This window comes from Maniola hyperantus, chromosome 19, assembly GCF_902806685.2.
Source record: "Maniola hyperantus chromosome 19, iAphHyp1.2, whole genome shotgun sequence".
Classification (NCBI taxonomy): Eukaryota; Metazoa; Arthropoda; class Insecta; order Lepidoptera; family Nymphalidae; genus Maniola; species Maniola hyperantus.
In genome coordinates this window covers 4,301,547-4,315,154 of record NC_048554.1, presented here as the reverse complement: position 1 = coordinate 4,315,154, position 13,608 = coordinate 4,301,547, and the positions used below count along the sequence as shown (strand labels likewise).

Below are 13,608 nucleotides of genomic sequence, written 5' to 3'. Positions count from 1 at the left end.
CCGCCGAGTTTTTTTTTTTTTTTTAAATATATATAGCGAGCAAACGAGCAGGCGGGTCACCTGATGTTAAGTGATTACCGCCGCCCATGAACATTTGCAGCACCAGAGGAGGAGGAGGTTTCTTGCTGGTTCTTTTCGGTAGGAAAGGCATTCCGAACCAGTGGCAGACGCATTTGACGATTCAAAAGTATACAATGAACCAAAACTTAATTTGCTATAATCCGCTGAAACAGGTCGAATCTATATGGTGCAACATGCACCTTGACCTTGGCTTGGTATTAGTAGCTGGTAGTTTACCACATTGACCAATCCATGGCCAATCGCATAAGGGGCAAAATTCCCGTCGGGATTTTGCACAACCCACACTACAAAAAAAATCACGGGGTTTTTTATCGCAAGTAAACAAATAAATTCGATGCTGTACATTGCAAATTAAATTAAGCGCGAAGAAAATCACGTTGCCCGATTTAGTGGTGCGGGCGTACCCTAAATTCCAGAGAGTATCAACACAGGCATTAAGTAAAATCGTCTGTGAGTAAAATACAGAGATTGATTAGAGAATTTCGTTTAGATAAATAGTTGTATAGAAGTGCGTAGGCGAAAAATCATCAAAATTATTTATCTTCTAATTATCAAGTTTTTTTTTATTTTTAGTTAAAAAAAAGAATATTAGCCAAGTTTATCACGCTGCCTAATATTCCCCTTTCCTCTCCAATTAAGCGTAAAGCTTGTGCTGGGAGTAGGTACGACAATAGTGCAACGGGTGGGGTTTGAACCGGTGACCTTTCGGTTCAGTCCGCTCCTTTAACCGTTGAGCTATCAAGGCTCTAAGATTATCTCTTACAAATATCAAACGAACTCACAAAATTCATAGGTGCTGATTCTTATAATCTTAGGTTAAATGTAGATTTACGTAAGTAATAAGCTTAAAAAAATAAACTCAGCCTACAATACTGATTTAACTAATTATCACAGGTAGTAAGTAGGTAACTCAGGTACATCGTAATTATAGTTTAACATAATCATGATAATATTTTGAAAAAATAAGTAATCACAATATTTACAGTAGAAGCGTACATAAGGGCCACAGTATAATAATTTATACAGTCATCTCATAATACAACAGTGACCGAGATATAGTATAATATGTATTATTGTGTCATACGAATATGTTTGTACAATCTTGTTATTCTTCTTCTAAATTAATTATAAAAGGATTGACTGACTGACTGATCTATCAACGCACAGCTCAAATTACTGGACGGATCGGGCAGAAATTTGGCAATTACTTAAAGTTATTATATCTCGATTGAATTTCATTATTTATTATGAATATCCATACTTAATATTATAAATGCGAAAGTGTGTCTGTCTGTCTGTCTGTCTGTCTGCTAACTTTTCACGGCTTAACCGTTCAACCGATTCTGACGAAATTTGATACAGAGGTAGCTTGCAACCCGGGGAAGGACATAGGCTTCTTTTTATCCCGGAAAATTTAAGAGTTCGCACAGGATTTTTAAAAACCTAAATCCACGCGTACGAAGTCGCGGGCATCAGCTAGTTCTGAATAAATTCTAATTGTCTAAAAATGTGATATGTTAATAGTTAGTAATCCTGAAAAAATATTTTTTCTCTTATTGACTAACCGATTCAATAATTGTTATCGGTTGAGTAAGAGCGGGTAAGTATATTTCATTATGTTTCTTACTAAAATGGCTGGTTCCGTTTTTAGTTATGTGGTAAATATCGGTGTCCTATCAGACATATATTATATTTCTTTCTTAACCGATTGAGGTATTGCACTAAAGTATTGAATAAAATTAACACAATAGGTATGTATTTTTACGTAATAAATTATGTAAAAATACCAGACTTGAAAACCTGCCTTATGTGAAAAATCTGACCTAATTAATGTATATTCGATTCTGTTTCTTAATTAACCGATTCAAGTATAATGTGCTCTTTCTTTGCCTATCTACCTATGATTATGAAATTACCGGGCACATTCTATAGAATGGAGAAGATAAGGTTTAATAAATACTCGTAGGATTAAGGCTAAGTCATCGTCCGCCTCAAAGGGAGCATCCCAAATACCCACCTTTCTCAGTCTAAGCTATTGTTCGCCACGTCTTTTGTATTTTATCGTTATTAAAAATGACAGTGTAATTTCATAATGTAGATTTTTTTTCATAAAATACATCCACACAAGGGCGATAACGCACTGCGTCCGATCCGATTCCGTGAAAATACTTTCCGAAGTAGTTTTAGAATTATTTGTATGGTAACTTACGCACTAGCTTCGACTTCCATCATCCGAGTTTTCTCCGTCATCGGACAAATCGGACGCAAGTTCTCTCCGTCATCGAACAAATCGGACGCAAGTTCTCTCCGTTATCGGACAAATCAGACGTTTGACGTAGATATGTCAAAGAATACTACTGAATAACTTCGATTTGGATCAGAGATCGGATTAGTGCGTAAGCAATATCCGAGTTCGGCCCGAGTTTTTTATATACGTATTTTCACGGAATCGGATCGGATGAGTGCGTAACCGCTGTCATTGAACAACATATGAAGTGAAATAAACTTTGATTAGAATTGCGAAAAGAATTCCGTTATTTTTTTATAGCTCGGCCCTATAGCAAAAACATTGTTATTCAAAGGAATGCTCTAAACGAGCAAATAACTAAAGAATACTCATCGCCCATAGTATTTCTTTAGTACGAGGAGGTATATTCTAAAAGTTATCCACTTCTGAGAAAATGGAGTGTTATTAAAAGAGGGAACTGAGATCTTTCCTTGTGATATAAAAAACCGGCCAAGTGCGAGTCAGGATCGCGCACCTAGGAGGGTGCCGTACTACAGTCGTATTTCTTAGACATTTTGCACGATAAGTAAATCAAAAACTATGATTTATAAAAATCTGTTTTAGAATGTAAACAAGTAAAGCCCTTTCATATGATACTTTACTTGATATAGTTATCTTACTTTGAAAATAGAAAATACTAATTATCAAGTAGTTCATGACCACAATTTAATTTTTTTTTGTGTGATGTATCCACAAATTCACGGGTTTCAGTCTTCGGGTTTCATTTTTCCCCTTATGTCTGCTATAAAACCTACCTACCTGCCAAATTTCATGATTCTAAGTCAACGGGAAGTACCCTGTAGGTTTCTTGACAGGCAGACAACAAAGTGATCCTGTAAGGTTTTTCCTTTTGAGGTACGGAACCATAAAAAGGGAATGAGGTTAACTATTTTCCGGATTTAAGTAAATGTTTGCCCCAATTTATAAATTGGAGCTAATATTTAGATAGCTGAGGGAATTAAATTGCTTTTAATGGTGAAAAAAAACAGCAAGGAAACAAATATTTGTTTACCGCATCTGTAATAAGTTAAAATTAAAATTTATATTTAGTTACATCAGTTTTTGTTTTATAATCCTTGAATATGATAATTATTATTCTTTAATTAATTATACTTGTTTAACTTATACCTACTTTATTATTTAATAAATGGAATCTAGTATTATAGTTGGAATTTTGCAGTTAAAAATTAAAATAAATAAAAGGGTTATTATTTTTCTAAATGAATAATTTATTAGAAACAGAAAAATACTTAAATAAAATACATTTTAAAACCAATTGAAGGTTTCATTTGCATATAACAAAATGGCACTCTATAATTTTCATAATTTATGTAGAATACTGGAATATGCTATATCTATTATCTACAGTCATTCTGACTTCCTAAAATTAGCTCATGTCTTAATTTCCTTATACAATTTTCAGTACTTCATCTTATTTTACCTATTTACTTCAGTCAAAACTCTATAGTCTGCAGTCACGTCAAGAAAATCGTAGATCCCACAATATGCACAGACATGACTTGTCTCGCTGACTTCACTTAGGAATATATAACATAGAAATATAAAATACCCTATGTATTTTACACCAAGCGAGAAAAAGAAATTTAAAAGTATCAATCCTACAAACATTCAAAACACGCGAAATTGTAGACGTCTGGATTCTGGAACCTAAACACAATCGCGACTAGCGTTTTCACGGGCGAAATACAAAATTTAAACGCATTTTAGCATTTATCAATGGAATAAAAATTTCTGTGATTATTCGGTAATTCATTATTTATTACCTTGGGATCAAATTAAGACACTTCAAAAAAGGTAAAATACCCTATTACAGCAATACAATAATGTAAATCTGCCATAACAAACTTATGAGTGAATTTAGCAGGAGACGCAATAGCACTTGTTAGCATTTAAATGGGTCAAATGGGTAAATACCTAATAGTCACACACTAACAGTCTAGTTCTGATTACAAATTTTATATTTTCTCGTTCACTTTTCACTTAAGAGCTAGCGCGCACCACGGTGCGGTGATTTGCGATGCGTTTTAAAATCCGTAAATTTGAATTTAAATGTTCCTATGAAAATCCGGCGCGGAACTAATTGCGCAGTGCGCGTGCTTCTACATAGTTCTATAGTTCACAGATTTTGTGGGGAAAAAACGTACGGAAATTTACCGTGGTGCGCGCTAACTCTAACCCTTCTTGGTCCTTTTCATATAACCTTGGTCCTTTTTGTAGTACTTGTAGTTTTTGTATGTCTTTTTTGATATGTAGACATTCAATCCATCGATATGACAGATATTCGTATTGGTAAAGGTGGAACGCATAAGTCTGAACTCAGTGCTTTAGGGCGATCCCTGTGAGATCGACGTCTACACTTATCAAGTACAATCCAAATAATCAACTTAATGGCTTGGAAATGCTTCTTTCATAATACTTCTTCTCTTAACTCCACTAAACTTAACTGCTTTGGATACGTTTTCATTATATGTTTTCTCTGAACTTTGAAATGTAACTTCTTCTATTGGTTTCCAGCGAAGAAACTAGGTCTCTGTGGGTATGTTTGAGGGTTCTTCCTCTGGGCGTCATAGAACCTCCAGTTCAAGTACCAGAAGGGCTGATTGTCCACCGGCATTTGGTCTAGTCTATTAATCAGGTTTCCGTCTCCTTTTGCTTCTATGGGAAGGTCTGAGTCTTCTCCAAATCTATTGGAAATGCTTTCTGTTTCTAATGCGGGGAATCCAATTGGTCGTAGGCCAGCGTAGAATGGCCGTTGAGCACTTGTTAGAACAACGAGCATAGTTACTGCTAGAATAATCTTGAATGCAGCCATTTTATCTGAAAAAACGAAATATTGTTAGAAAAGTCAAACACCCAAGAAATATCAATAAATAATTTACTGAAAGTTGTATTTAGTAGAAAAAAATATTAGAAATATTAAATTTCGAATAATTTTTTTTTGAATTAAAACAAAATTAAACCTATTTAAAAATAACCTTGAAGTCAGCACAATTAACGGGTGATTCATTAACTAGATCAATAATTAACTTATGATCATAAGTTTTACGTGTTAAACTCATACGCATAAAACTGTGGTCGAAAAAAGCATTTCGCAAAAATAAAGCTACTTTAAATACATAGAAAAATCAAATACATTGTAAACATGTGCGTAAAATAAAATGTTTACCTGTTTTTTTAATTTCGTGATATTATAGCAAGGCTCTACAAATCCGTGTTGAGGAGTCAAGAGTCATTCAATTATGATCAGTGCATGTGAAGCGCATCGTATAAATATCTATCGTGCTTGTGGCTCTGTTATCCCTACGTCATTGATACTATAGAGCTACGAAGGTTGTAGAGGTGTTTGGCGTTTGTTTTTTTTAACTTAGGAAAAGCTTTCCTAACTCCAATTTGGACCCATTTATGTCAAAATGTACCAAGTCACATTACATTGTTTTCGAGAAAATGACATTGAAAGTTTGACTTAGCTATAATTGCTCATGTAAGTAAAAGCCAGGCGTGGGCTTTGCTTCAAAGCTTTGACACATTTCCATTACTTAAGTACCTATTTATTTATTAGCTTAGGATTTTCAAGTAAATGGAACTTTATAGTCTATTTGTCTGACAATTGGTGGGTTAGTGCACTGTAGCATAACTGGGTCCGTTTTAAACATCCATTTATTCAAAAATATGTTGTTATGAATACTTACTTGAATACTTAGCTTCAAAACAAAAGAAACGGGCAATAAATTAAATATATTCTGTATAAGTCTAAATATGATTTAGGTTCAAAGTTTTTATCATTCGTGGAGAGTAACATGTTTTTATCCATACTTATAAAAAGCTATTATACCTACACAAAAGGTTTTTTATTTTTGACGACACAACGATGTAACGAAACGAGGAAAAACCACCAAAAGCATGACTTCTTTTGAAAAAAATGCAAAATACTTAACCGATTAGATATCACAGTAAGGTTAATTACAATCTTGACCTACATTAACTTATTCGTTGCAATATTCGCGACAAAACGTCTCTTCTAAGTATTCCTAAGACAACGTGAAAACCCAGTCTAGAATGATACATTAATTTTTTCGTAAGCTAACAGTTAGACCAGAAAGCAAGACCTGTTATATGATTACTTTTATGCACAAAGGAAGTTCTTTACCTCTGGTTTTTACGATGAAGTTACACGTACTTAGGTACCAATTAAAAAGATCTGCGTTGGCGATAATTTTGTACGTAATAGTAGGTCTTTGTACTGGTCATTATGTTTTTTTGCGATAGTGTTCCGTCATCGCGGCATCGGTTGGGTTTGATACGTAATGAATACAAAGTTCTTCGGGGCTTTGGTATCAGTGACGCGTTGGGTGTTGGAGGCTCGTTTTCTTTGAAACGTCTGAGATAAAATCGTCTATATGATGCGCTCGGTAATTACCTGATACACCATGCGGAAAATAAGACCCAGTTACCTTTTTCCTAATAAAAATGTTGTAGTAAAACATTATTTTACTCTTCTTCTGTTTTGTAGAGTATGAGGTTATTTTTAGGGTTCCGTATCTCCAGAGAAAAAAGGAACCCTTTTAGGATCACTTCTTGTTGACCTAGAATGATGAGAGGCAGGTGTATAAAAAATGTCTTATAGCACTAGTAAAGGGGAAAAGTCTATGGAGATACGAACCCTAAAACAATGTTATTTATTGTACGACTAGCTGATGCCCTCAACTTCGTCCGCGTGAAATTAGGTTTTTAAAAATCCCGTGGAAACTCTTTGATTTTCCGGGATAAAAAGTAGCCTATGTCACTTTACAGGTCTTTATCTATACCCATGCAAAAAATCACGTCAATCCGTAGCGACGTGATTGAAGGACAAACCAACAAACCAATAAACCAACAAACACACTTTCGCATTTATAATAAGGGTACTGATAGTGGGTATCTACTCTACTTACCTACGGAACCCTTCGAGTGCGAGTCCAACCCGACGACCGAGACAAATATATTGTTGTCCAACCAACAATATATTAAAAAAACCGGCCAAGCGCGAGTCAGGCTCGTGCGCCGAGGGTACTACAGTTGTATTTTTTCGACATTTTGCACGATAATTCAAAAACTATGATGCGTAAAAAGAAATAAATAAATGTTTTAGAATGCACAGCCCTTTCATAATATGAAACCCCACTTAATATAGATAGTTATCTTACTTCGAAAATTGAAAATATTATTTATTAGTTCATGACCACAATTTCATTTTTTTTGTGTGATGTAACCCTAAATTCACGGTTTTCAGATTTTTCCCCTTATTTCTGCTATAAGACCTGCCTACCTGCCAAATTTCATGATTATTAATCAACGGGAAGTACCCTGTAGGTTTCTTGACAAACCGACAGACAGACAACAAAGTGATCCTATAAGGGTTTTTCTTTTTGAGGTATGGAACGCTAATAAACGATTGCCTTTTGTATAAGGTTAGTTTAGTCATAATCATACCTACCTATTTTCATTTATTTGCCTTGGCCGATATAGTCATGGTAAATCCTAAATAGGTACCATAGATAATATAACTTTTTTTTCTTTACGTAGGTATTGTACTTACCTAGCTATGATAGTGCCCGCATATGATTGATTTTCAGTTTTCCCTCAAATTGACATTTAGCACCTATATATAGAAGCTGTGATAGCCTAGTGGTTAGGACGTCCGCCTTCCAATCGGAGGTCGGGGGTCCGATCCTGGGCACGCACCTCCAACTTTTCGGGATATGTGCGTTTTAATTAATTAAATATCACTTGCTTTAACGATGAAGGAAAACATCGTAAGGAAACCTGCATGCCTGAGAGTTCTCCATAATGTTCTCAAAGGTGTGTGAAGCCTACCAATCCGCACATGGCCAGCGTGTGTAGGCCAAACCCTTCTCACTCTGAGAGGAGACCCGTGCCGTGCCGTGTTAGTGAGCCAGCGATGGGTTGATCATGATGATAATACCTATGCGCCGTGATGGCCTAGTGGTTAAGAAGTCCTCCTCCTATTCGAGAGGTCGGTGGTTCGATCCCGGGCACGCACCTCTTACTTTTCGGAATTAATGAAATATCACTTGCTTAAACGGAAGGAAACATTGTAAGGAAACCCGCATGCCTGAGAGTTCTCCATAAAGTGAAGTCTGCCAATCTCCACATGGCTAGCATGGTGGACTATGGCCAAACCCTTGTCATTCTGAGAGGAGATCCGTGCTCTGTAGTGAGCTGACGATAGGTTGATATTGATGAGGATGATGAGTGTTACAATACAAGAAATAAATTATTTCGTACTATATTATGATGTACGTGACTTTACGCCCTACGCGTGGATTTAGATTTTCAAAAATCCCGTAGGAACTCTTTGGTTTCCTGGGATAAAAAATAGCTTATGTCACTATATAGGTCTTTAACTATACCCATGCAAACAATCACGTCAATCATCAAACACACTTTCACATTTATAATATGGGCATAACTCCCGCAAATTGCTAATACGCGTAGCCGCCATTTTAGTGACGTCAGCACTAGACTGAAGTTTCAAGCTGATGGTATATTTTTATTTCGGCTGACGTCGAAATGACGTCATTTCGATGTTAATAAGACATGGTTCCAGGGCAATAGCAATTTGCGGGATTTTCGTTTCAATATATTTTGTGTCTCGAATATCAAAATAGCACGATTTATTGAAACATACTCACACCAAAATATGTACAAAGAATTGTCAATATTCCGGCCCGTTGAATCCGTCCCTTTGTGTCATAATAATATGACTATTGTGCGTACGCCGTTCCACGCCACAACGCACGCAATGTAAAAACCACACTTACCTCTATCACTACTAATATTATAAATGCGAAAGTGGGTATGTTTGTTGGTTTATCCTTCAATCACGTTGCAACAGATTGACGTGATTTTATGCATGGGGTAATGAGGGGTTTTAATAAAAAAAATAACTTTGTAAGATTAGAAACGAGGACATACAGTACCCGGCCAAAAGTGATGAACATTGATCTTTAGAAGGAGATAGCAAATTTGTAGAGCACTGTCTCGGTCGTTGAGACCGACAAAGCGTCATATATATGAGTGACAGAGACAACGCTCTACAAAAATGAAATGTCATTCTAAAAGCCTCCCATCTCTCCCATCGGCGGTGTTCCCACTAGATTATAACATGGGGTTATTCAAGGGGCGGACCAACAAATTCCTAAAAGGCCGGCAACGCATCGGCGGCTCCTCTGGTGCTGCAAATGTTCATGGGCGGCGGTAATCACTTAACATCAGGTGACCCGCCTGCTCGCTTGCTCGCTATATCTATTAAAAAAAAAAAAAAAAAAAAAAAAGCCGATGTTCATCACTTTCGGCCGCGTACCCACTGTAATTATCATTGTAATTCTCGCCAATAACAAGAACAAAATAATCCGGTAATCTAGGTCTATAAGAAAGAACAGAGTAGGTATCTTCTTCTGGAGAGAAAGAGAGAAAACAAAATACGAATAAAATAAACAATAATACGAATGGAAATATATTATTTCATTTAAAGAGTAGGCATATATAAATTTATTAAAAAATACTTCTTTTTTGGAACATATTATACAATTCAGATGCTATTTAATAACACATTGTATGAAAGAAGGCAAACTTAAAATATTTATATATTACAATTTGGATTATACAAAGCTAAATGTGACGACAAAAATTAGTAGTAAAAATCGCGGATTGCAAATCCTTGAAGCAATCAAAGTGTATGAGTTGGCCTTAGCCCTTAAGTCGATTATTTTGAATTTTTCATTATTTACCCCACTGAAAATAAAAGATGCTACTAACTATACTTACTATATCATTGGTTTGGATTGAATACACTTTGTCTTTGCGGGTAAGTCTTAGGATTGTTCCTCAGATCCTCATACGCCTTCCAGTTAATAAGCCAAAATGGTTGCTGATCCACAGGGTATGATTCTAATCTCTTTACCAGGTCTATATCACCTCTAGCTTCAATCGGAAGGTGTTCGTAGCGGCGTGAATCTGGGTAGTCTGGGTACTCAGGTGTTATTTCGGGATATCCTATGGGCCGAGAGCGGTAAAATGGCCTCTGAGCGTAGGATATTACGAACAACGATGCAAGGGCAAAAAAAATCTTGGATGATATCATTTTATCTGAAATTATTTTTTATTGTTAGATATTATTATTATGTTTATTAGGATTATACTCCATTTTGACCCTGAAAGATCCAGGTTTAAAATGCTGTCACAACGTATTAAAATTTTGGTAGGTACGTTACAGCCTCGCGCGCACTAGGCGATCATGACCGCGACCACGGTCGAAGCGACCAACGTTTGGCAACTTGGTCGCGGCCGATCGCGTGTACATTGTTGAATAACACTAACTCACTACCCATATTATAAATATCTAAATATTTAAAAGGAAAAGGTGACTGACTGACTGATCTATCAATGCACAGCTCAAACTACTGTACGGATCGGGCTGAAATTTGGCATGCAGATAGCCATTATGAAGCAGACATACGCTAAGAAAGGATTTTTGAAAATTCAAACCCTAAGGGGGTGAAGTAGGGAATTTGAAATTTGTGTAGGTAGTCCACGCGGACGAAGTCACAAGCATAGGCTAGTTATAAGTAAAGTGGGTTGGTTTGTTGGTTTGTCCTACAGAGCTGACCTGACCTGATTTTTATATGGATATAGTTGAAGACCTGGAGATCCCGGAACATCAACGATTTCCCGTGGGATACTTGAAAATCTAAATCCACGCAGACGTCATCTAGTACAGTACGCCGCAGAAAGTATTGTACATCGACCTTTAGATAAGATAAGATAAGATAAGATAAGATAAGATAAGATAAGATAAGTTTATTAATTGCAAAATTGTATGTACATTAGAAAGAGATAGCGGTTTCGTAGAGCGTATTCTCTGTCGTTGAGACCGACAAAACGTCACATAGGTATGAGTGACAGAGACCACGCTCTACAAAGCCGAAATCTCAAAGGTTGATGAACAATATTTCTTGCTGGCTACTGTATAATTATTAAAAATATATACAAGGTTGTGGTCGCCCAGTGCGCGGGAAGCGACAATAACTACTTATTTTAATCAGGAACTTAATTGATGATTAAATGACTGTAATAATTTAAAACTTAAACCAAGCAGAATGAATGATAATATTATGTATTGAAAAACGAAAGTTATTTATCAGGGTGATAACCAGTACGACCGGAGGTCGATAATAATTGCCATAATTGCTAAGAGCGATTTAACAAAGCATCTTATTTTAATTTACTATAATTTATAAGAATATTGACCGGCTATATAAGTAAGTAGTACTTAGTATAATTAAATTATTATGAACTGTCGCACATTTCCTGCGCATTCGAGTTCTGTGTAAAGGTACGCTTACACGGGCAATTCAATTTCCACAATTCCAGGCAATTTGGTCAATTACGTCACGACCACTTGAAGCAAATTACTGCAGTACCCAGCAATACCTGAAAATTTCAGCAATGTTATGAGAAATAAAAATGCACCAGATTGATCCATACGAATAATTGCTTAAAAATTGCCCATGTAAGCGCATCATGTTCAGTGTTGTTTATATAATATGCCATAATAATGTTATTGTAAATTAAATATTTGAAAAGAGCAACCGCCAAGTTTTTGGCTGGTTCTTCTGGGTAGGAATGGCATTCCGAACCAGTAGAAAATTCTTTTGACGATTCAAAAGCATTTTAAAAAATTTTTTGGATAAAAATCTCATGTATTCTATACTCTAATATAGGTACCTAGGTGCTAGTAGCTATCTATAAGCACGCTTTTATTTTTTTTGCGAAAAAATACCTTAAAATTTAATGAATGATGATAATTTAAATGATATGCCTAACGGAAAAAAACTTGAAAAAAAACTTCGATTCTATCAAAAAATATAAAAAAATTACCTTCAAGTTTATACAATTATTTATCTGTTTTTGCTTGAGATTGTATGCAAATAGGTAAATACTGCAACACGGCTTAAGTCTAGCTATGGTTAAGAATTTTTCAGTAGTGAAGTTAGAGTAAGTGGAAAAAAATATAAATATTGCATCCGTATTCCGTATACAACCACGTTTTGATTATTTACAGTGTTCATATAAATTTAATCAAATAATACTTACGGTTCACTTAAATAAAATTGTAGAGGCTAAATTTGTAACTGTAAGTGAAAAATCGAAATCGAATGGATTCGGATTTTTCACGCCATTATATAAAATAATATTAGCACTTGAGTGCTAATATTAAGTAGGTTTACCTCTTTAGGGATTTAGGGATTTGAACTTTCAAAAATCCTTCCTTAGCGGATGCCTCATGTCATAATAGCTATCTGCATGCCAAATTTCAGGCCGATCCGTCCAGTAGTTTGAGCTGCGCGCGAGTTGATAGATCAGTCAGTAGGTCGACAGCTTTTCCTTTCATGTATATTTAGATTCATATTCATATAAGCTACAGATTAAAAAGGAAAGTAACTTCTGTTTATTATGAGTAAAAGTTAAGACGATGACTAATAAGTTACTCAGTTAAACCATCTGAAAACACCATCAAATATTATATCCTTAACTTAAATTATATAACAAAACCATATATTATATACACCGGTAGGCGTGGCTGCCGATACGGTACTTTCTATTTTATTTTAAAGCAAGGAAAAACCCAAGCATCTTATGTCATGAGGTTAAAATCATGTCTGACTTATCTACAACGTTTTGTTTCGTCATAAAATGTGCTAATCTTCTTTAAATATATAAAAGGAAAAGGTGACTGACTGACTGATTGACTGACTGACTGACTGACTGACTAATCTATCAACGCACAGCTCAAACTACTGGACGGATCGGGCTGAAATTTGGCATGCAGATATAGCTATTATGACCTAGGCATCCGCTAAGAAAGGATTTTTGAAAAAAAGGGTGCAATAGGGGATTGAAATTTGTGTAATCGAAATTTATGTCTATCCAGCGGTGGCGTGACGGTAGTAGAGGCATAAAAGCACTGCTTACCAAAGTAATTGTAAAAGTTCAATTTTCAGGTTATGCTGAGGCATAAGTCACTTATGCCCCAGCTCAAAATAAGTGCTATAATGGTGATCTCGTACCAGAAAGTGCAGCATTCAAAGACCTGCCACTAGGTAAACAGACGACATCAAACGAGTCGCAGGAACTAGAGAGCCGCTGGATTCAGGCGG

The 13,608-nt window shown here is 35.7% G+C and overlaps 1 protein-coding gene across 1 annotated transcript in view; it reads right to left on the bottom strand.

Moving 5' to 3' along the window:
* The window catches only part of LOC138403628 (facilitated trehalose transporter Tret1-2 homolog), a 321,523-nt gene that overhangs the window by 279,770 nt on the left and 28,145 nt on the right, over nt 1–13,608 (bottom strand). The window lies entirely within an intron of this gene.